Genomic DNA, 20,870 nt, shown 5'->3' on the forward strand with positions numbered 1-20,870 from the left:
TGGAAGGATGTGCAACTATGACATACAACTATCTACTGGGGCTTTGGGAAAAAAAAAAAAGGAGGAGGATTGGCAATAGATGTTAGCTCAGAGCCGGTCTTCCTCAGCAAAAAGAGGAGGATTAGCATGGATGTTGGCACAGGGCTGATCTTCCTCACACACACACACAAAAAATGCGTGTTCATTTGCTAGAGGAGCCCGTAGGAGAATAAGGCTGGTATAAGCAGAAATCCCCCATGCAGCGAGTGGCTGACACATGTTTATTCTTTAGGGGTTGTGCCTGGTGTCCCACTGCCAGTCCTGCCCTGGATACCTGCGATCTTGTTCCTTCTCCCAAGAGGTAGGGCCTCAGGGTCATGTGAAGTTTCTGAGTTTTCTTTGGGTTCATGCTGGTGGGAAGCGCTTCAGACAGTGGCCTAGATAAATTCAGTGCATGTCAATGGAGACGTGCATCTTGGTTGTGGAGTCCACATATGGATATCTCTCCATCCTGGAATCAGGACGCTGAGGTGGATGTGGAGACCTAGGTGCAGGACTGACTCTGAAATGGGAAATTTGCTATTTCTTCGAGCTTCTCCCCTCGCTGACCGACAGGCTGCTTTCCTTCTCTGGGCCTCCTGAGTTCTCATCTGTCAAGAAGAGGATGGGCCCTGTGGGCCTGAAATTCTGCAGTCCCCTGGTGGCCAGAGACAACCAAGATTGAGAGTTTAAGATCACCTCGAGGAAGTTTTGTTTTACGAGTTCCTTGAACTCAGCCCTTCTGACTTCTGGTCTCTCGCCGTGGTCAGAATGCCAGAACGGACCCGGGATATTGTTCTCTCTCTCAAAAGAAACAGCAAAGGAAAATAGTCCGGGGTTGCCTTGTCTTCTGTAATCTCTTTTTTCCTTCATGGCTTTGAAAAGTTAAAAATAAAACAATACAAATGGTTAGAATGAACACTCGTGTGTCTGTTCAAAATAAATATGAACATATGTGCATATTTTTCATATTTGCTTCAGACTTTTTGTGTGTGTGTGAGGAAGATCAGCCCTGTGCTAACATCTGCCAATCCTCCTCTTTTTTTTTTTTTTTTGCTGAGGAAGACTGGCCCTGGGCTAACATCTGTGCCCATCTTCCTCTGCTTTATATGGGATGCCGCCATGGCATGGCTTGCCAAGCAGTGCATGCCTGGGATCCAAACCGGCGAACCCTGGGCCGCTGCAGTGGAGCGCGTGCACTTAACCGCTTGCGCCGCCGGGCCGGCCCCCCAGACCTTTTTTTAAGAAATTTTTTTCTGATAGAAGTCCTCAGTGTGCCTCCACTGAGGCCAGTTACCCTTCCTTCCTCCCTGGAGAGAAGCCCTGTCATTAATTTGGTGGGTGTCTAGTTCATGGTTTTATACTCTTGCTCTGTGTGTATGTGTGTGTATATATGTATGTGTATCTTTCTACACACGCATACTGTTTTGTGTGATATCTTGAGATAAAACTTCCACACTGCCTGTACCTTCTCCCCGATGAGCCTTGTTTTTGACATCTGTCAGCTCTCTCTGGCAGTTGTATTAGATAAGCATGGACAGACTACTAAAAATTAGCATTATCTTTAGAAATGTGCATGCTGAGTTTGAAAAATGAAAGACTTTTGTCAAAAGTAAGAATAGAAGGAAATGTACATTTGACATTGCTAGTGGGAACATAGTAACATATAGGTCAAGGGAACTTATAGTCCGCTCCGGCCATATCTACAGGTTCAAGTGGAATTTGCTTTGTGAATAATACATTGTATTGAATTCTCAGGGGAGAAATTACTTGCTCTACTTTTGACTTGAAAAGTTAAAGAAGAGGGCTGTAAGGTGGATAGTTTCAATTTTGTAGCTTATATCTATGTTCTGAGGAAATTAAAAGCAATATTTTTGATTATAAAAATAGTTTCTGATTGCAGATTGGGAAGAACAAAGAAAATTTGCCCATTATCTCACGTAGGGATACCACTGTTAACATTTTGGTATTTGTGCTTTCTGACTTCATGTTTGTGGGTATGTTTGTTTCAAGGTGTGGATCATATCATTCATACTATTTGTAACTTTTCTCTTCATTTACTGTGTAGTGAGCATTTTCCCATGTCATTAAATATTCTTTCATAATATGAATTTTAGTGTCTACACTGCAGTTCATCATGTAGCTATACCACTGTCATTGATACTGAGTTATTTCTGTCTTAGAATTATAAACAATACCACCATGAATATACTTGGTATATAAATCTTTCAACAACTGGTCTTATTTCCTTAGGATAAATTCTTCACATGGAATTCGTGGGTCAAAGGGCATGAATACTTGGAGGACTTTTGCTACTTACTGCCAAAGTTGCCTTTTTTACAGGCCTTTTGTTTCTCTTTGCTGAAATGCCGATTTGTGCCCCTCCTTCACCCATTGTGACTATACCTGTTAAAATCCAGTGTTTCATATTGCTGTTGAATGTTGAAGATTTGTGTCTCTGCCATGCGGATGAAGGTCTGAGATTATTTTCACCGGACGTCTGGGCGAATTTCCTTGCATTGGGGAATCGTTGGATGCTGGTTTGGAATCTCCAGCATGACAGCTACAGGCCATTGTGGCGTGGTGACCGAACATGGGTGGCACAGCCCCAGGACCGGGAGGCCTTCATCAGAGAGGGCCCCGCACCTCGTCCCCATATCAGCAGTGGGAGCTCTGTGTCTGCCACGGACTTGACTCAGGAGCTTCCTGGCTTCCCTGTGAATGTTTGCTCTCAGTCTAAAGTTCAAGAGAGAACCTTCCAGACTGTGTTGGGAAGTGAGCCTGAGGAGGACAGTGGTCTGCGTGGACCCCTCCTTTCCTCGTTCCTTCTTCTCACTTCCCGTCTCCCCATTCTCTCTAGCATAGGGTGAAGAAATGTGGGATGAGGAAGCTCTGGTGGCCCAGAGAGGTGGGTGTGACTCACCAGGGGTCACCCAGTTCTTTTCTCTTTGTTTCTCTTCTTGTTCTCCATGCCAGAGAGGCTCACGTCTAGTGGGGAGAGAGAGGCCAGGTAAACCAACCACTGTAACACCTGTGGGTGCACAGGACAGAGGAGGGGGTTCCTCAGCCCGGGAATGAGCGGAACTCATGGGGAGCTTTCCGAAGGGGGTGGCACTTGACCTGAGTCCTGAAGGATTGGCAGAGAGCCTTCTGGCAGATAATGGGATACATGGGGTGTCCTGGGAGGGGAGCAGCACCTGTAAAACTATACAGACAGAAAACACCTGGAGGACTGATGAAGTCACTTCAGAGCGGCTGGGGGCTGGGGAGTGGTGATGCGTGAGGCTGGGAAGATGGCGAGGTTCCAGGGGGTGGATGCCATACTGACGAATTTGAGCTTCATCCTGAAGGACTCAGGAGTCTTTGGAGAATTTTTAAAGGGAAAGTTTAAAAAAGAAAGCTCTGGCACCCATATTGAGAGTGGATTGGTGTCAGGAGAGAGTGGGGAGTCAGGGCGGCTCCTGGGGGCCTGGACCAAGGCAGGGGCAGAGAAGAGAGGGAACAAGTTCCAGGAGACTCACGTGGGGTATTGGCTACGTGGGGCCGTGGACAGCAGCTTGCTCGGTGCCCCACCTGGAGCGAGCATCTGGGGTGAGGATAAAATGCTTTCCCAGGCCCAGGAGAGCTGAGCAGATCTGCTGTCCCTGCAGGCTTCAGGGCAGGGCCCGTGGGGCTTGAGTGGCAGTGGCTCCAGGTCAGCTGGACAGGGGCCACAGGAGGGCAGCAGCTTTCAGGACCGCTAGAATTCCCTTTCCCACACTCAAGGGAAAGCATTTGGTCCTGACCAGTGACTCTTGTGCCCTGCTGGCCAGGACAGAGCAGTCCAGGCTGAGGATACCTGGTCATGTTCCCCATAGTCCCAGACCTTTCCAAGGCAGGTTTTGTTTCTGCAAAACGTGAGACCAAGTGCCACTTGGACTTGGTTTCCTTTCTTCTTTCTCCTTTTTGTTTTTAGGAGAACTGCTGTTGAGGCATATTGAATTGCAACCAAGATCTTTGGGACTCAGCCCTGTGCCCGAATCAGAAGGTTGAGAGAAAATGACTGAGTGCCTCCCGTGAGCCGGGCTCTAGTTAGGAGCTTTCTAGACCTGTCATTGTGAGGAAGAAATTGCTCTCCCCATTTTACGGATGAGGAAAGCAAGGCTCATTGAGTAAGATAAGGAAACAGTCCCAGAGAGCTGCAAGTTCTCTAGGTCATCGGCCGCTTGGGGAAACTTCTTGCTAAAAATCAAGCTTTCCTCAATCAGTTGTGTGGGGAGATGGCTTGCTGTGGCCGCACCGCCTTTCTGTGAAGGTTGGCAGGATCTGCACTGACCGCAGGGCGCAGGGCGGGGTGGATCCCGAGCCAGAAGCCTCCTGTCGTGGGCCAGGCTGGGAGTGCTGCTTCTCGAGGGGCTCCGGCTTGGGCTCGCTCCCCCTTGTTAACCAGATGTCACACCAGCGGGAGCGCCAGGGGAAGGGACTGGATTGCTTCAGGCACCTCCGAAACCAGCACTTCCGGGGTTGGGCAGGGGATGGGTGGGACCGACGATGGAGGGAGCAGCTGGCCCCACGCTTTACGCTTTACGGGGCACCTCCCAGAGTAGCAGGAAGCAGAGAATCAGGGCTAATTGCAGAGGGTGGGAGGGGTGAAAGGTGGGTCTGATGTAATTATCGGAGCTGGAATTCGGCCATGGAGGCTTAAAGCAAGGAGATGGGGGGCAGGGAGAGAGTGCGTGAGTGTGCGTGTGTGAGTGTGAGTAGACACAATCTTTCTGGTCTGTGTGGGCTCCTCCTCTTGGGCTTGAGTCCAGAACTTGACCTGCTCGTGGTTTCCCTCTGTCCCTAAGCTGCCACACACTCCTTTGCCTTCGTGGAAAAGAAGCGGCTCTTGGCTTCAGAGTCTTACCTTTTGCTCCCCAGTGCAGAGGATGCCACCCGAGGCCCCTGTGGGCTGCCACCTTGCTTGGGTCTGTTCTGCACAACGCTGAGCCCAAATGCCCAGGACGTGATTCACCCAATGACCTGCTTAAATCCTTGCTTTTACAAATCTGGACTTTCTCGTGTGTCTGAAACATGTTCTCTCATCATGTGTTTACTTTTTCCGCTTCTGCTTGAGTTTTCTCTTAATTCGTGGCCATTCATTTAAGAAGCACTGTGTCTTTGAGCTTTTCGCAGAGGGTCCTTTTGCAGCAAGCCTGTCTTGGGGGTGGAAGCTGGGTGGTCACCCCATCATTGGGCAAGAGGTCTGAATTTGTGCTTCTAGCAGAAGATCAGCTAAAACCTTGACTGTGAAGCCCTCAGATGCCCAGAGTGAGCTGTGCTGTTTTTTGATGGAGCGAATTGGCCTCGTCTTCAGCTGGGTCCTGTCCATCGCGTAATCAGAGCTGTGCTTATAAGCGTTCACGCTGTGACAATCGAGTAGTGTTGATGACTGAAGTTAGAAACATAACTTAACGTTATGGTGCCCTGAACTCCAGAGAGGTAGGAAGTGGTAAGAGATACCAGTTCCTTTTGTGACAAAAAGGAGGGAAATGGATTTCTCAGGTTTTTAAAAAGAAAAAAAAAAAAAAAAGTCTCTCCTTTGCCTTGGGTTTTGGTGTTAAACGCCAAGATCAGCGTGTTTGATGTTATAACTGGTTTGTCAGAGGGAGTCTCTGAAGAACTTGCCCGGGCAGGCTTTGCCCCTCCGTAAAGCCGGCTGCGTGGCTCGCGTCCAGGGCTAATAACAGTTTTTCTTGTTCAACTGTTCTTGGAAAGGCAGAGTTTTTCTGCTACTTTGCTGTGGCATTCAGGGCCTTGGTGTTTTACAATATAACTTCAGTTCTGTTTTTCTAGTAAGGAGGAGAAAGGCAAAGTATGAGGATGAGCAAATGCTTGTCCTAAATTGGTGGGTTCAGCCAGGACTGTAGAGGTGTTGAAGAGGCCACAACCTGCACCCCCAACTCTGAGTTTGTTGGTGATATTTTGAGGGGAGGTGGAGGTTTCGGAAGGGTAAAGGGGCTGCCAGCCCTATGTCACAAGGGTTCCATTGTTTTGGGATTGGGTTCAGCAGGTTAAGGGGAGGGGTATGGTGTTCTAAATATAGGGCCACTCTCCGTGGGAAGGGATGGGGCACAGCGCAGCTTTCGGGAGGAGCCTCCTGCTGCTTCCATTAGCTGCCACCTGGGCGGGCGCTGGCGTTGGCTCCAGGGGGAGTCGTCAGGTTTGCTTTCTCAGCTGGGGGTAGGAGGTTAGCCACTGCCCCGTGCAAGTGGATGAGCGAGCTCTGTGGGGTGGCTCCTCTGGTTCCCCGGAAGGCCAGGAAGGTGAAGCCAGAGGGGGAGGAACAAGGTGGGAGGTGGGAGGGCAGAAATAAGGCGAGCGCCACTGCTTTGTCAAGTGGAGTCTTATAATTATTTCAAGGGTCTGGAAACTTGTGTGTAACTATTACCAACAGTGTGATTTAGGGTGCATTATTTTTCACCTTGAAGATATTGGTAAAACCATATTATAGATTATTGTGAGGCTCAAATAAAATAACACCAAGTTTCTTGAGTCTGTGAGCACTGATAGTGATAGCTTGTGCTCCCTGGCTGGCTTTGCAGGGGCTGCCCTCATTGGTCTGTGTTCTGCAGAGGGAAGGGCCAAGTCACTTGTGAGTGATGGACATGCGAGGACTTGGGAGACAGGAGACACAATCCAAGTACAAGTAGAAAGAGTAAGAAAAGGAACCTCAAGCATCTCTGTCTGCAGAGGCAGAAGGTGGAGGCTTGGGTTCCTTTGAGCCCACCACTTAGATTTGTGGCCTTGGTAACTTTGTCTCCCAGAGTCTTTCTTATCTGAAAAGTGGGGATATGAATGATCCCTGCCTCAAGGATTGTAGGGAAGGTTGAATAAAGGCTTGTACAGGTACCATGCTGGCAGTGAGGGTCTAGCAGAGGGGGTCGTGGCAGACCCGCCTCTCTGGGCGTGCTTGGTTCCTTTATTAGTGAGCGGGTTATGGAGGGACCCTTCCAAGGGTTACACTCTCTGACTTGCTTGGAGTAGTCCAGTAGGTATGCACTAATGTGCTTGACTTTTGCCCTACATATTTTTCTCCTGTATGATCTTATTTTTAGCTTACTGTGTGCTTACAGTGGACTGAGCATCTCACGTATATTACTGACTCTTGGAAGCCCCACAATTTTATCAGCCACCAGCAATGAAACGCCTTAAAAGCAGGTACTGTATCTTTGTCTCTCACCGCACCAGCGTGGAAACATGTCTGTCATCAATGTGTGTTAGTGACAAGATACAGAACAATAGAAGCCGTGACTCAGTGGGGTAAGTAATTCAGAGAATAAGTTGTTGCATTCAGGGAACACGTTATTGCACTGGGCCTGGGATCCTATCTCTAGGCTAAAATGATCCTACAAAGGTCCCTGACCTACCTGTTGCCCCTTTCTAGACTGTTGAATAATTGAAGGAGGGGCCCCTGCTTTGTTCATTCTGCGCCTCTTGAGTGCCTGATGTATCAGAGACTCAGGACCTGACTGTTGAGGGCGTCAATGGGGACAAACCAGGTCGGAGATGCAGTGCAGTGGTGGGGGGCCCTGGAGCCTTTGAACCCCACTCTGACAGGGGTCTCCCGCTGCTTTCACGCCAATCTGCAGGCTTTTCATGTGGTGTTTGCTTTGTTGATGGAGATGCCATATGTCATGTACCCAGGAGCTCAGTCCCTGGGGGGTGGAAACTAAATTGATTGTTTTCAACTTTGTCTAGCCAGGTTGGCTCCCTTGAGCTTTCTGATGTTGAGGCTTAATGACTTTAAAACTTTAAAAATAAACGTCTCCTTTCCAAACCATAGTAACCAAACAGGCTCATCCTCCTGTTCTTGTAGCCAGCCAGAATAGTTTATTTCCCTTTAAATTGTGGGATTATGGGTACTTAAGGTATCAGAAACCAGAGAGCAGTTTTGGCACTTTTTGTGCTGTTGGTCTTCTAGGCTCCACCCACACCACCCCCCAACCCCCACCCCCCATTGTTGGAGTGAGAATTTAGACGTTCGAATACTATAGAGTAGGGCTTACAAAGTCAGATTTTTCGGATGGAAATGAACAAAGTCCTGTGGATGTCCCAGGCTTGAGATGCCGAAAGAAAGAAGAGCTGGTGGTTTCTGGTAACTCCAGGCTCTTCTTTAGCTGCCTGGGGCAGTTAATCCAAAACAGTTTGTCCAGACTTTCAGAGGAAAACAGATGGGCGCTGAGGAGTGAGTCACCTGGGAGGATGGAGGTGCTTGGTTCTGTCCTGCTTCTCTTTCCATCACCTACCATGACCCTGGTGTCTTTCTTTGGGAGGTAAACTCCCTCAGGCTGCCTTTACCTTGTCTGCCCTTTGCCCGCATCCCAGGGGGCCTCAGGACAGCATCCTCCCTGTCCTCCCCGTCATTCTGCAAACAGCAGGAGGCTGGGTCTTTCATCCCCTGCCCTGCACAGCCTCTCTAAGGCTCCTCATTTCCCCTGCATGAATTGGAATGCTGGCCCCACCGGTGTGACCTGGGGCAAGCAGCCTGAGCCCTCCAAGCTGTCTGCTCCTTTGTCCAGTGGGGATGATAACTGAACTCCCTGAGTTGCAACGATTGAGAGTGAGACAGTACATGTGAAATGCCTAGCACGGTGCCCGCTGCAGAGCTGGAGCTGGTGAGGATGGGCTGTGTGTGTTACCAGACACTAGGACTGTCTTTGCTCTCCTCCAAGTCTGCCCCCTCTGCACTCATGCATCTTGCCTTCGCACCTTCTGCCCAGAGCACCTTCCTTTGTCCGCCTCTGTGAAGCCCGTGGAGATCCTCTGAACCTGAATTATTGTCATTACCACCATCATCACACCTTTTGGCTCTCTCCTGCTTTCTCTGTGTCCTGCACTGGTTTGCAGGCTTCCTCTGCTGGCTGAAGGGCCACCCTAATGCTTGCTGATACTTTGCGTGGATTCCTGTGCTGCAGTCCCAGGAGCTGGGTCTGGAAGAGGCAACGCAACTGGCTGGACTGTGTTCCTGGCCCGAGTCCAGGGGGGTTTATGTGATGGCCTGGACTCAAATGTTCCTACTTTAATGCATTGCCTGTATCGAAACTCTGGGTCTTTATTTACCCTGGGGTTCAAAAGGTGAGCTACATTGATTTCTAAAGGTCAAACAGCCTTTTTAAACAGAAAAACTTTGGAAATGTGACCAGTGAAGCCTTCTTCCTTTCTTGTTTCCCTTTGAAAGGATTCTCCTCTAGTTCTGACTGAGCCTTCCTCCCCTGCTCTGGGAGGTCGAAGTCAGGACCTCACGAGTTCCATGGCCGTGAGCCCCCCTCACCTCCAAATTGACTGGGTTGGGTGCACATGGTGGGAGGGGTGATTTGATGCTAGAGTTCATAGGTCATTTAAGTTTCTCGTGTGTTTGAATGCCTCCTAGGTACAACCTCAGGAAAGGAGAGCTTAAACCACTGGAGATGGCCAGGTTGGCGGGAAGAGGGTCCACTGGGAGCAGCTGTCGTGGTGGCCCCAGTGGCTGCCACCCTGAGAGTCCCCGGAGGGTTGGGAGCAGCCAGATGGAGTTGAGAAGTGAATGCATGATGTGACTTTGAAATCCAAGTGAATGTTCAGATTTGGTTGGAAAGAGTTTAGAAAATGTGAGGGGTAACTAGACTTTAAACTCCAGAGTAGACCAAAAATAAAAAAAATTAGAAAAAGGAATATGGTATGCTCAGAAAATTTTAACTTTTAGTCGGTTAGGAAGCTGCCTGATTTTAGAAACCATCTTTGACTTTTAAAAAGGAGCAACACCCATGTTCATAGCAGATTGATTCACAAAAGCCAAAAAGGTGGAAACAGCCCAAGTGTCCATCAGTGGGTGATTGGATTAACAAAAGGTGGTACTGGGCCGGCCCTGTGGCTTAGCGGTTAAGTGCGCGCGCTCTGCTGCTGGCGGCCCGGGTTCAGATCCCGGGTGAGCACCGCTTCTCCGGCCATGCTGAGGCCGCGTCCCACATACAGCAACTAGAAGGATGTGCAGCTATGACATACAACTATCTACTGGGGCTTTGGGGGGAAAAAATAAATAAATAAAATCTTAAAAAAAAAAAAAAGTGGTACATTCATACAATGCAATATTATTCAGTCTTAAAAGGGAAGGAGATGCTGACAAATGCTGCAGTATGGATGAACCTTGAGGACATTATGCTAAGTGAATTAAGCAAGTCACAAAAAGACAAATACTGTATGATTCCACTTATATGAGGGACCTAGAGTAGTCAGATTCATAGAGACAGAAAGTAGAATGGTGGTTGTCAGGGCCTGGGGGAAATGCAGGGAAAATGGGGGTTATTGTTTAATAGGTACAGAGTTTGGGTTTTGCAAAATGAAAGGAGTTGTAGAGATTGGTATAACCATGTGAATGTACTTAACACCACTGAACTGTACACTTAAAAATGCTTAAGATGGTAAGTGTTAATGTGTATTTTATGTGGTTTTATGTTATGTGTAATTTACCATATTTTTTTTTTAAAGAAGGATTAAGCTGATTTGCAGTAAACTTTCTGCCAAAAAGTCAGGGAACACAGTTGGGGCTTTTTTGCACTGAGAGAGTTTATACTGTGAGGATGATAGTAAACTAAAAGAACTGAGTGCCGTATCCCCAGGGTCCAGCATGAGGCCTGGCACACAGATGCCTAATGAATGGGCTGGTTTCTGAGGTTTCCAGAACATTCCGGTTTGTGACTACTGTTGCTTTAAGTGCTTGATGTTGAAGGCAGCAGGACTTAGGGGGCTGCTGCTAGGCAGCCTCATATACCTTCCTCATTCAGTCTTCACCTTTACAAGATGGCATTATTCCCATCTCAAACACGAGGAGACGGGAGCTCAGGGAAACCAAGACCCAGGAACCTTGTTGCAGAGCCCGAGGACTGAAATCACACCCTTACCTTCTGGAAGCCGCTGTTCCCTCCACTCTGGTTCTAATAGTTGACAGTGACCCGGGCAGAGGAAGGAGGATGTTTCCATTCTGTTCTCTGGGCTTTGGGAATCTCTGTGTTGTTTTGGATTTTTTGTTTGTTTTTAATTCATTTAGGCCCTGGGAATCCTGTAATAGAATGAGGCCACTATTGGCTTTTTGCATATGGTACCTGGAAGGTGGCTTCTGTGACATCTTCAGGAGGATGCGGCAGGTGTAGGTGGCCTTTACCTTCTAGCGTTTGGCAGTGTGGATTTAGAACAGCCAGTTAGGAAACCAAGAGGTTGGATGAGCCAATGCCCCAGGGCAATCTCTGCGTTACAGCCCAGAGGTTTTCTGCGTTGAGAGGCTTATATGAACACTGATCCCTCTGAGATGCCAGCTTGCATTATTTCTGCATTTAGCACAGAGTGCGTGTTGCACTGAGTTAGATGGGTCCACACCCTCTCTAATATGGTGATGAGGTGGAGATGCTAAAAGCGTAAATTAAGAGGAAGATAGAAGCTTTTTGTGGAACATATGGCTGTGTGCCAGACGTTGGTCTCAAATATTTTCGGAAGGAATGAAGAGGGCATCTAATAAGAATGTGGGTGATGTTAATGAGAAAGGACTTGAAACCCCGGCCCCAGCTTTAAAAGTGGCGTGTCTCTGCCCCACTTAGGTGGCTAAATGACCACGCATGGCTGGTTGAGTAGCATCAGTCAGCATTTCTTTTCTTTCCTTTTCCTTTCTTTTCCCTCCTTTTCTTTTTTGTTTCAAGGGAAAAACTTTTTCACTTGGAGTGAGCATAGGGGTCTTTCCACATCAAAGCAATTAATCTTAAGTCCCTGCAGCCGAGATCCTCCTGTGGCTGATGGATGGTCCTAGGATATGAAGACTCCTTAGAAGTTCATGCTTAAATCAAACCAGATTAAACTGTCATACATGGAAGCATCCCTTTCCCCTTGAAGTCTTTTGGGTCTAGGTCGGTGACTTCAGCTTTGAACTTGGAACCACATCCATCTAAAAGAGCAGTTGGTGACTTACGCCTGACGAAGCTGCGGAGGGTGAGGAGGAAGGTGTAGCTGAGGTCAGGGCACACAATCCCCCTGTTCCCATTTTAGTGTCTCGACTTGGAGGGAGGACACATGGAGCCATTTTTTCTTTCTCACCGTACCTACGGCTACCTGGCCTGTAAAGGCCCCACTCCACTTGGCCGTTAGCTGCTGAGGCCTTACAGTGAACTAATTTGACCCTCATCCAAATGGATGATAGGGGTGCTCCCTGCGTACCTCGGTTTTCCTTGCATCTGGGGCTGGTCTGGCATCCAGACTTTATCCTGCCTTGGGCTGGTGAACAGGTGCTAGGGGAGAGGTCCTTTTCTATCCGGAAAGAGCCTTCCCACCCCACCTGGAAGAGACCGTGGCCCTCTGTGCAGAATCGGGAACCTGGATGCTTTCTTTTCTGCCTTCGATCTTTATCACATAAATGATAGGAATCGAATAAAACTTTACATAAAAAGAGAGAAGGCAGATGTTCCCCCACCCTCCTGCTGCCGCCTCAGCACATTAAAGTGGTTCGTAGTTCCGAGCCTGCGGCCCTTCCCTGGGAAGGGAATCTGTGGCTTTCGTGGGGGCAGCTGAGGGCTATTAATACCCGAGGAAGTCCTTTACACTGGCCCCAAAGGGGAGGAGTTAACATTTGTCTCCCCAAGCGTGCTTCTGAGGCACGGCCCACTCTGAGAACAGATCTCTGTCTTTATTTGGTTGAGACGTCATGTGTTGGAGTATTTCGATCCTTTTTTAGTCATTTTTTGTGTCTCACAAGTGGCTGACAGCTTGCCATGTGTATTGCTTATTTACAGATCCGTTTGGGAGCTCACTGTGAGCGTCTGAATTAAGTCCTGGGCAGCAGACGCAGTCACTGTTTGTTCTTCGAGGTTGCTGTAGCTGGTGTTGCTCAGGAAAGGCTCAGGCCCTGAGGCGGGATCTAGAGCTGTGGCAGAGCGTGGCAGACACCTTAGCCTGGGCTGTTTCCAGAGCAGGCGCTACCTGGTACCTGCCTGGACCTTAGAGTGCATGAGGCCCAGGGGTCAGAGCCAGCATCGAGGGTGCTGGAAAGCCGGGCTGAGGTGGCCCAGAGCTGCAAGGCCCAATTCCCTCATTTTACACAGGAGAGGGAGTGGGGAGAGAGAAGAGAGGCTTGGCTGTGGCCACACGGCGAGTTAATAGCAGAGCTGGAATCCAGCTCCCTTGTGACAGGACAGAAATCTGGTCACATGTTAACTGGGACTCACTCACCACCCCGATCCTCTCCTACTTGCTGGCCAGAGGCACAGTGGCACATCCCTGGGGCTAGGTCAATGTGCCTCTGTGGTGTTACGGCTCAGGCAGCCCTAATGGAGGGCTGTTTCAGGACAAGTCCTGATGGCGTGTGGCTGGGAGAATGTTCAAGCTGGAAGGGACATGAGGAGTGGCTCGGTATGGTGCTCCCCAGGTGGCACAGTGGAACCACCCGGGAGCTCCTGAAATGCTCTGTGTGGACCCCGCCCTGCAGAGTGAGCGATTCTGATTTAACTGGGGTGGGGGGCAGGTATCAATGTTGTTTAAAAGCTCTCTTAGATGCTTCTAATTAGGTGATGCTGATGTGCAGCCAGGCTGAGAACCCCTGATCCTGTTCAGCCTGCTCCTCATTTAGCAAACAGGAAGACAGAAACTCGGGGCCACTGAGGGGTCTTCTTCTGTCCCTTCAGCAGTTCGAAGGCAGCTGGCGCTGAGTTCAGGACCTAAGGTCGCTTCCGCCCCCTCCTTGCCTTGTTTCCCTGTCAGGCATCAGCCAGGGATCTTCGTGAGGCTGCGGAAAGCCTGTGGAAGTCACTGGAGTGGCTCTGGCTTGCTCGTGTGCCTCTTGTGCACAGATCCACTGGAGACGCCGAGTCTGCTTCCTGGTGCCTTTTTCCAGCCTCACAAGACAGGGCAAGAGAGCTCGGGTTTTTCAATTTGCATCTGGCTTTGGAACTTTGGGGGAGGTAGGAGGAGAGCGCTCATAGGCGTGTGGCAGCTGTCAGCACCGTCCCAGGAGCGTTTTGTCTGGAGTGTGATTCCTACAGTACATGCTGCCTGGGGGGCTTGGCCTGAGCGGGTCTCTGGGAGAAGATGCCGTGGAGCTGTAAACATACCTGGGCTGGGGCCTGGCCTCGTGTACCTGGGCTTCTCAGCACAGCATTCAGGCAAGTGTGGCGCTGTTAAAGCAGGAGACCAGGCATGGCCTTCAGGTGCTCACCTTATCAACTTGGGGTCTTTGAACCTGGCTGGCTTGTCCTAGAGCCCCCAACGATAAGGCTGGAAAGCACACCGTTGTTAGAGACCTGGGCGGTTGTCCTTAGGAAGTTTATTGCTCCTGGTTTGGTTGCCACATGGTGTAATTACCTTGTTTTAAGCCTCAGCTGTCCAGAGAGGTTGTTCCAGAGTGTCAGATGCTTCTAGTCCCATTGAGCCCCTTCTCCGTTGAAAGGCCTTTGCAGAAAACCCTGGATGCACCTCGCCTGCCAGTCACCACTCAGCTCCAGGCTGGCTGCCTCTCAGAAGGCCCTCCCTCCATTGAGTGCGCACCCCTCTCCATGGCAACCCCAAGAGGTTCTGTAACAACTCAGCCAAGGAAACGCCTTCACCAGGTTCAGGGCCGAAACTGTCTGATGGCAAATTCCACAAACGAATTAATTGATCTTTGCATCAACATTTTGTTTCCAACCCTGCTTGTGTTGGAAATTTTTTTTCCCAACACAAGTCCTCGTGTTAGAGGCCATGCATTTTTGATGTGAACAGTTGCACCAAAAACTGATATCGCCTTGGGCCTCGTCGCTAGACTTCTTTGTGCCTCAGTTTCTGCATTTATAAGATGGGAATCACAGCAAGGTAGGACTGAGGATAAATAAGTCAATATATTTAAAATACTTAGAGGAGTGGCTGGCACTTAGTATGTAAGTATTGGCAACCACTGCCGTTATCGCATTTGATAGTAGAGGATGCTCAGAACCAGTCCATTGCAGCAGGTTCTGGCTGCCTTCCCTGGCAGAGGTGCCATCGTTGGTTCCGAGGCCCCTGAGGTGGTCTCGGGGATTAGACTGGTTCATAGTCCACAACAGCGGAGCCCTCATGTCATTCCAGCACTGGACGTGAGGAGGGAGGGTGCCAGCCTAGAGAATCAGCAAGGGTTCCCTCCTCTTTGAACAGTCATGTCCCACACCGTGATGCGGACGTCATGGCAAGTCTACATGCCACGCAGCCTGCACAGGCAGGAAACACACAGATTGGCCTGTGGAACAGCAACTCAGCTACCAGAGCAATGAGGAATCGAGATGTGACATGAGGAGGCTGTGTGTGCACACACGTGTGCCTACATCCACAGGCCCTATTGGTTCTGACATGAGTCTGCTAGCTGCATTTACTTTTTTAATTGTAGGTTTGTCATAGGAGAGAGAGAGAACGCTCCGTCATCAAAGGTTCTGTAAAAAGTATGAGGTAGATGGCTCGGGTCTTATCGATCGCCCCCATTTTACAGATGAGAAATTGAGGCCTGGGATGTTAAGTGGCTTGTTCCCGGTCACACACAGCTAGTGGGTGTCAGACCTGAAATTGGGACCCAGGGCTTCCTGCTCCTGGTGCAATGTTTCTTCTGTGCTGTGTGGCCTCTGAAATAAAAATGCATGTGGGGGGCCGGCCCCGTGGCTCAGCGGTTAAGTGCGCGCGCACCGACGCACCGCTTCTCTGGCCATGCTGAGGCCGTGTCGCACATACAGCAACTAGAAGGATGTGCAGCTGTGACATACAACTATCTACTGGGGCTTTGCGGGGAAAAAAATAAAATAAAAATTAAAAAAAAAAAAATGCATGTGGGTAGTTTTCTAGGAGATGAGGAAGTGGGTGGAGGTGTACCACAAGCAGCAAGCCCTGTTCCCCATCCATGACTAAAATAGACTTTTAAAACCCCTAAATATCCAGACCCTGTTCGGCACACCCTGGACTATCCAGGAAGGGAAACAGCTTCTGGCTTCAAAGCCACCCACTACCTGGTGACCTGAAGCCTGTCTCCAAGCACAGGTTTCCTGTGGGCCAAGTGGGGTGGCAGCCCCCACCTTGGGCAAGTTACAAGACACCTGGCACCTTGTTGATTCCTGCCCATTGGCTCCCTTTCTCTTTGAGGCTGCGGGAGACTCCCACCTTTGTGATGCACACCTGGGTACCACTGTCTGTCAGAACTGGAGGCTATGTGGACTGTGGGCCTGATGGGATAGGGGTGGCCAGGAGTGCAGCCACGGGGGCATTTCTGGAGTTAAAGTCACTTCTTTCAGGGGACAAGAGAACTCCGGGTAGGAGAGAGAGACGGAAAGGCATGTTGAGACCCTGTCTGGTTGGATGACATTCATTGGTAGACTTCTTTTTCTCCTAGATCGTTAGAAATATCCAGAGTCCTATGGATAAAACCCCTGGCCAACAGACTGCACTTTGCACCTGGGATTCTGATGCTTTGGCATCCTGCAAACCTAAAGCTCAAAGCAGGCACTGTGCTCCTGGTGCCCCTTTTCTGTGTCAGAAAAGGAGGATTTGTGGGCGCTGGTCTCACCGTGTAGGTCATTAGAAAAGGTTCTTGGGGCCAGCCCCGTGGCTTAGTGGTTAAGTGCGCGCGCTCCGCTGCCGGCGGCCCGGGTTGGGATCCCGGGTGCGCACCGAGGCACTGCTTCTCCGGCCATGCTGAGGCCGCGTCCCACATACAGCAACTAGAAGGATGTGCAACTATGACATACAACTATCTACTGGGGCTTTGGGGGAAAAATAAATAAATAAAATTGAAAAAAAAAAAAAGGTTCTTGGGGATCTACAAGGTCACATTGCATTGCTTCATGGGGAAAAGTTGGTTTTAAAACAAGAAAGAAACACGTTTGTTGTTTTTAGAGAGTAGGGACCTTCTTGTCCTTTGCTGAGTGGATGATGACCTAAGAGCCACCCCAGTGCTGTGGATTTGAGGGACAAGGTTTGGGGCATCACCAGATGCAGCCGTGTGGCCTTCCCCTGGGCTTATCCTGTGACCGAGGGTGCGCCAATGGGCCTGGAGCCACCTGGCGGCTGTCTGTGTGCAGGTAGGGAGGAGAGAAGGGAGGACTGCAGGGCCCAGGGTCCAGCATGTGGTTCACTAGCACCACACTGACGAGCCTGGTTTACCAGCTGGCCCATGGAGCAGCGGGACGTGCAGGAGAGACTGGCTGATGGGGGTCCAAGGTGTGTGGTGGGGGGATAGCGGGCTGCCCTTCCTTCCCTGTGCCAGTGCATAGTTCATAGCACAGTAGTAGAAGTGAGGGTCTTTGCTCCTGAGAATACTTGGGTGGTCCTCATGGCTTGGATTTTGATGCATTGACTCTCTCACCTCAGTCTTACTGGCGGCACCAGTGCGCCATAGTCTCCAGGTGTTTGTTGCCCTCAAAATGTCTTCCCAGGATGCACCAGTGTGCCGTGGTCCCCAAGTGTGGTACCCTTGGGATGTCTTCCCAGGATGCACCAGTGCACTGTAGTCTCCAGGTGTGGTACAGTACCCTTGGGATGTCTTCCCAGGATGCACTAGTGTGTGGTGGTCCCCAGGTGTGGTACCTCCGGAATGTCTTCCCAGGTTGCACTGGTACGTTGTAGTCTCCAGGTGTGGCTCTCCAGAAGGCCTTCCCCTCGCGTGGGGTGCAGAATTGGAAGTAGAGGGATGCTGCCTTTGTATAGGTTTCACAGCGTCACCTGTTACTGGGAAAGTTTACACACAGATAAATTTGTTTCTGTCTCACTGAGATAAACGAGCCTCTTGTAGTTTGAGGCGATTGCATTTCGGTGGTGCATCCTCTCCACTGGAGACTCCCATTCCCTGTCCAGCACATAGCTGACAATAAAGTGGTTTATAACCTGCGGGAGTACTGGTGTCTTTTCCCAGTGCTTCATTTCCCCAAGCACGGCGCTGTTCCCAGGGGTGTCCGATTTCCCACCGCCATTCACCAAGCCCCACACCATTCTTAAGCAGCAAAAACTGGTTTTGCAAAGTAAACTGATACTTCCGTGGGTATCCTCCAGGAATTAGGATGGGGCGGCCCTTTGAGGAGGCAGATTGACCCTGGCTCCTCACCTCCTCCTCCCCACCCCCTGTCCTCCTGCTTGTTAACACTTGAGTGCGCAAGCAGAATGAGGGAGGGCCTTCCCTTTCCCTGGTGATGGGGAGGAGGGCTCTTCAAACAAAGCCAGCCTTACCAGGAGCCTTTATGGCCACTGAAGTTCCTGGCTGGCCCTCCCACTGGAGCAAGGGAGGCCTAGGCTTTAAGCAAACTCCTTGGGAGATGAGCCTTTCTGCCCAACTGCCTGCTCCAGGCACAGGGACCTGGCCGAGCCAGGGCACGGGGCGAATCTTTCACCCATCTCCAACTCTGCAGCTGATGGTGAGGAGAAGGGTGCTCCTGCAAGGCACCTGTGGGCTTTTAAGCTTTTTATGCGATTTGGCTGGAAGTCCCTGCAGCTTGGGAGCATGACAGGTTTCCGACCTTTGCCACAGGTTGTTAAGGAGGCACGGTCAGATGATGCTGTGTATCCTGAGCTGGAGAAATCAGGATTTAAAACCTGGTGGCATGGCCCGGGTTTGGAGGGTGTGGTTGAGTCTGTGCCTCGTGTCCAGAAAGGCTGTGGTCTTGCCTTGAATTTTCTGTAGGAGACCAGACCATCTCTGGGACCCGAGGAGCATCCACTCATGCCTGCACCCACTTCTCAGGCTGAAGTCAGAGAGCCTTGGTGGCTGTGTCTTTTCCCATCTGTTCTGTCCTCTCTCTCTCACCTGCTGGATGGCTTCCTCAGGGCCCAGCGTGGATTGGGTTTGGCCCTGGGCCCCGAGGAGGGTTGGAGGGATAAGCACACATCATACCTGCTCTGGAGGAGCTGAGGGTTACGATACTTTAGGACACAGGAAGGCAGAGGCTGAGCCTTAATTGGAAGAACCCTTCAGAGTCTGTTATTCCTAACAAAGAAGGCCAATTTAGAGTCAGATAAATTGGAGAAGGATTAATTGTTCCCACTTCTTGCATGGTCTTCTAGGTGCTGTGTTGTGGGCCCCACCACATTTACAGTGTCCTTAAAAAACATCCCGTCCAGGGAGTGGAAGATAGATTTACTCTTGGGTGCAGATGGATTAGTTGTGGCTGCCCAGAGTGCTGTGTTGAGAAGAGTTAGGAGGCCTTGACCTGGATCTGTGAGAAAGAGTGCTTTAATTGATTAGTGATGTCTGCCAGGGAAGCTGGAGGAGGATAGTAGCGTTCCCTGCACAGTGTGTGTTATCTCTAATTTTACAGATGAAGAAACTGTGGCCTAGAGCAGTTGTGACTTGTCTGTGTGTTTAATGGTGGGTCTGGAAATGGAAACTCAGGCTGCTGAATCTCAACCCAGTGCCCCTTCTACTGCTCTGACGTTGAAGAACCCATCCTAGCTAGAGACGCCAGACATAGAAGTGTGAAACAATAAGGAGAAAATGTCAGACTGGCCCTGATGAAATGGGCTGTTCAGAAGCTACACCTGGGACAGACCGTGCAGAAGCTGCCATCCTCAACTCTCACTGTGTTTCCTTCAGTGGTAGGAAGAATGTGTAACTTCATGGGCATAGAGAATGCAGGGAAGATAATTCCAAAACCCAAAAGATTCTCCCCATGTTTGCTGGCTGATTTGTCACATCTGCCGTGTCCCCAGCACCTGCGTGCTGGTGTTTTAGAGACTTGGGGTTGTTCCCCGTGCAGCCCCTTTGGTAATTGTCATGGGTCTGGTGGGTCACAGCCCCTTTCAGAGGACAGGCAGCGTTGGGGACTGGGACTCCCCATAGGGAAAGCCCCTGAAGTGTTAGCTTCTGCCCAGCCAGGTGCTTCTCCGGAGCCACTGTGTGATGTAGGTGTGGCATTTTCCATGATGGGAGCAGCAGGTTAAACAAAGGGTGGATTAAGGCACACCCTGCTTCACATCCCAGGTTTTAGCTCATTTTTCTTGCAGGAGGGGAGTCAGTTTGGCACTTAACAGAGTTGCTTGATTTTTCCACCAACCATGTCACTACACCCGGGCGTGTCGTCATTCCCCCGGTTGCACATTCTCCTTGGCCAGGGGTTAGAGTCGCAGAAGGGAGGAAACAGAAACCTGCTGGGGTGTGCAAGTTGGGAACCCTCCCTGGAGCCTCTGCAGGTGCACCAACACCAATTCTATATCCACGCTCCAGTCGCCCCTTCTCCCTCTCTTCCACTACCTTTCTCTCCCGCTTCTAGGCTGACCTCCAAAAACAGGGAGTGCTTCATTTTAAGAAGCACATAGGAAAAAAAATTTAAAGCGTGTAATTGTGGTTATGTAAGAAAACGCCAGTATTCTTTGGAGATACCATCTGATCAGGGGTGAAATGACACGATGCTGGAGTTTGCTTTAAAACTCTTTTTGTTTTATAGCAGAGGGAAAAAAGATGAAGCAAATCTTTCTCATTGTTGAATTGGAGTGATGGGTATATGGGGGCTTATTGTACTGTTGTCTCCTTTCATTTCCATTTGGTGTTTCTCACAATGAAAATGTTTTAAAAGTGTATAGGATTCTGCTGAAGACTTTTTGGCCTGTGTATAATTTCTGGTGCTCTTTACCTCCTGAGAGCTGCGTGTCTCCCTCGTCTGCCCGCACTTTGCTCTTCGGTCCTTACTCCCTTCTCCTGCTTGGTGAACAGGGATGTGCTTCTTTATGTAACATTTTCTGCAAAGCTGCAGCGCATTCAGCCACCCCAAGATGACCAGAATTTTATCAATAACATTTTACGAGGGGTTTTGGGGACTTTTGTATAAATAGTAATGTGAGTTTTGCTTTTATTAGACAAACATTTATTGAGCATCTATGTGTGAAGACAAAACAAATAAGAG

The 20,870-nt window shown here is 49.8% G+C and overlaps 1 protein-coding gene across 3 annotated transcripts in view; it reads left to right on the forward strand.

The window, feature by feature from the left end:
* The window catches only part of CCDC88C (coiled-coil and HOOK domain protein 88C), a 128,448-nt gene that overhangs the window by 12,453 nt on the left and 95,125 nt on the right, over window positions 1–20,870 (forward strand). Inside the window, exon 2 of one of the 3 annotated variants that reach the window (XM_087448046.1) lies at window positions 7,098–7,200. The exons of the other annotated variants lie outside the window; for them this stretch is intronic. The gene's annotated coding sequence lies outside the window, so the exon portion shown is untranslated. The remainder of the gene's footprint in view (window positions 1–7,097; window positions 7,201–20,870) is intronic. 3 annotated transcript variants of the gene reach the window in all.

Source organism: Ceratotherium simum, chromosome 24 (assembly GCF_057802395.1).
Source record: "Ceratotherium simum simum isolate JZ-2026a chromosome 24, ASM5780239v1, whole genome shotgun sequence".
Classification (NCBI taxonomy): Eukaryota; Metazoa; Chordata; class Mammalia; order Perissodactyla; family Rhinocerotidae; genus Ceratotherium; species Ceratotherium simum.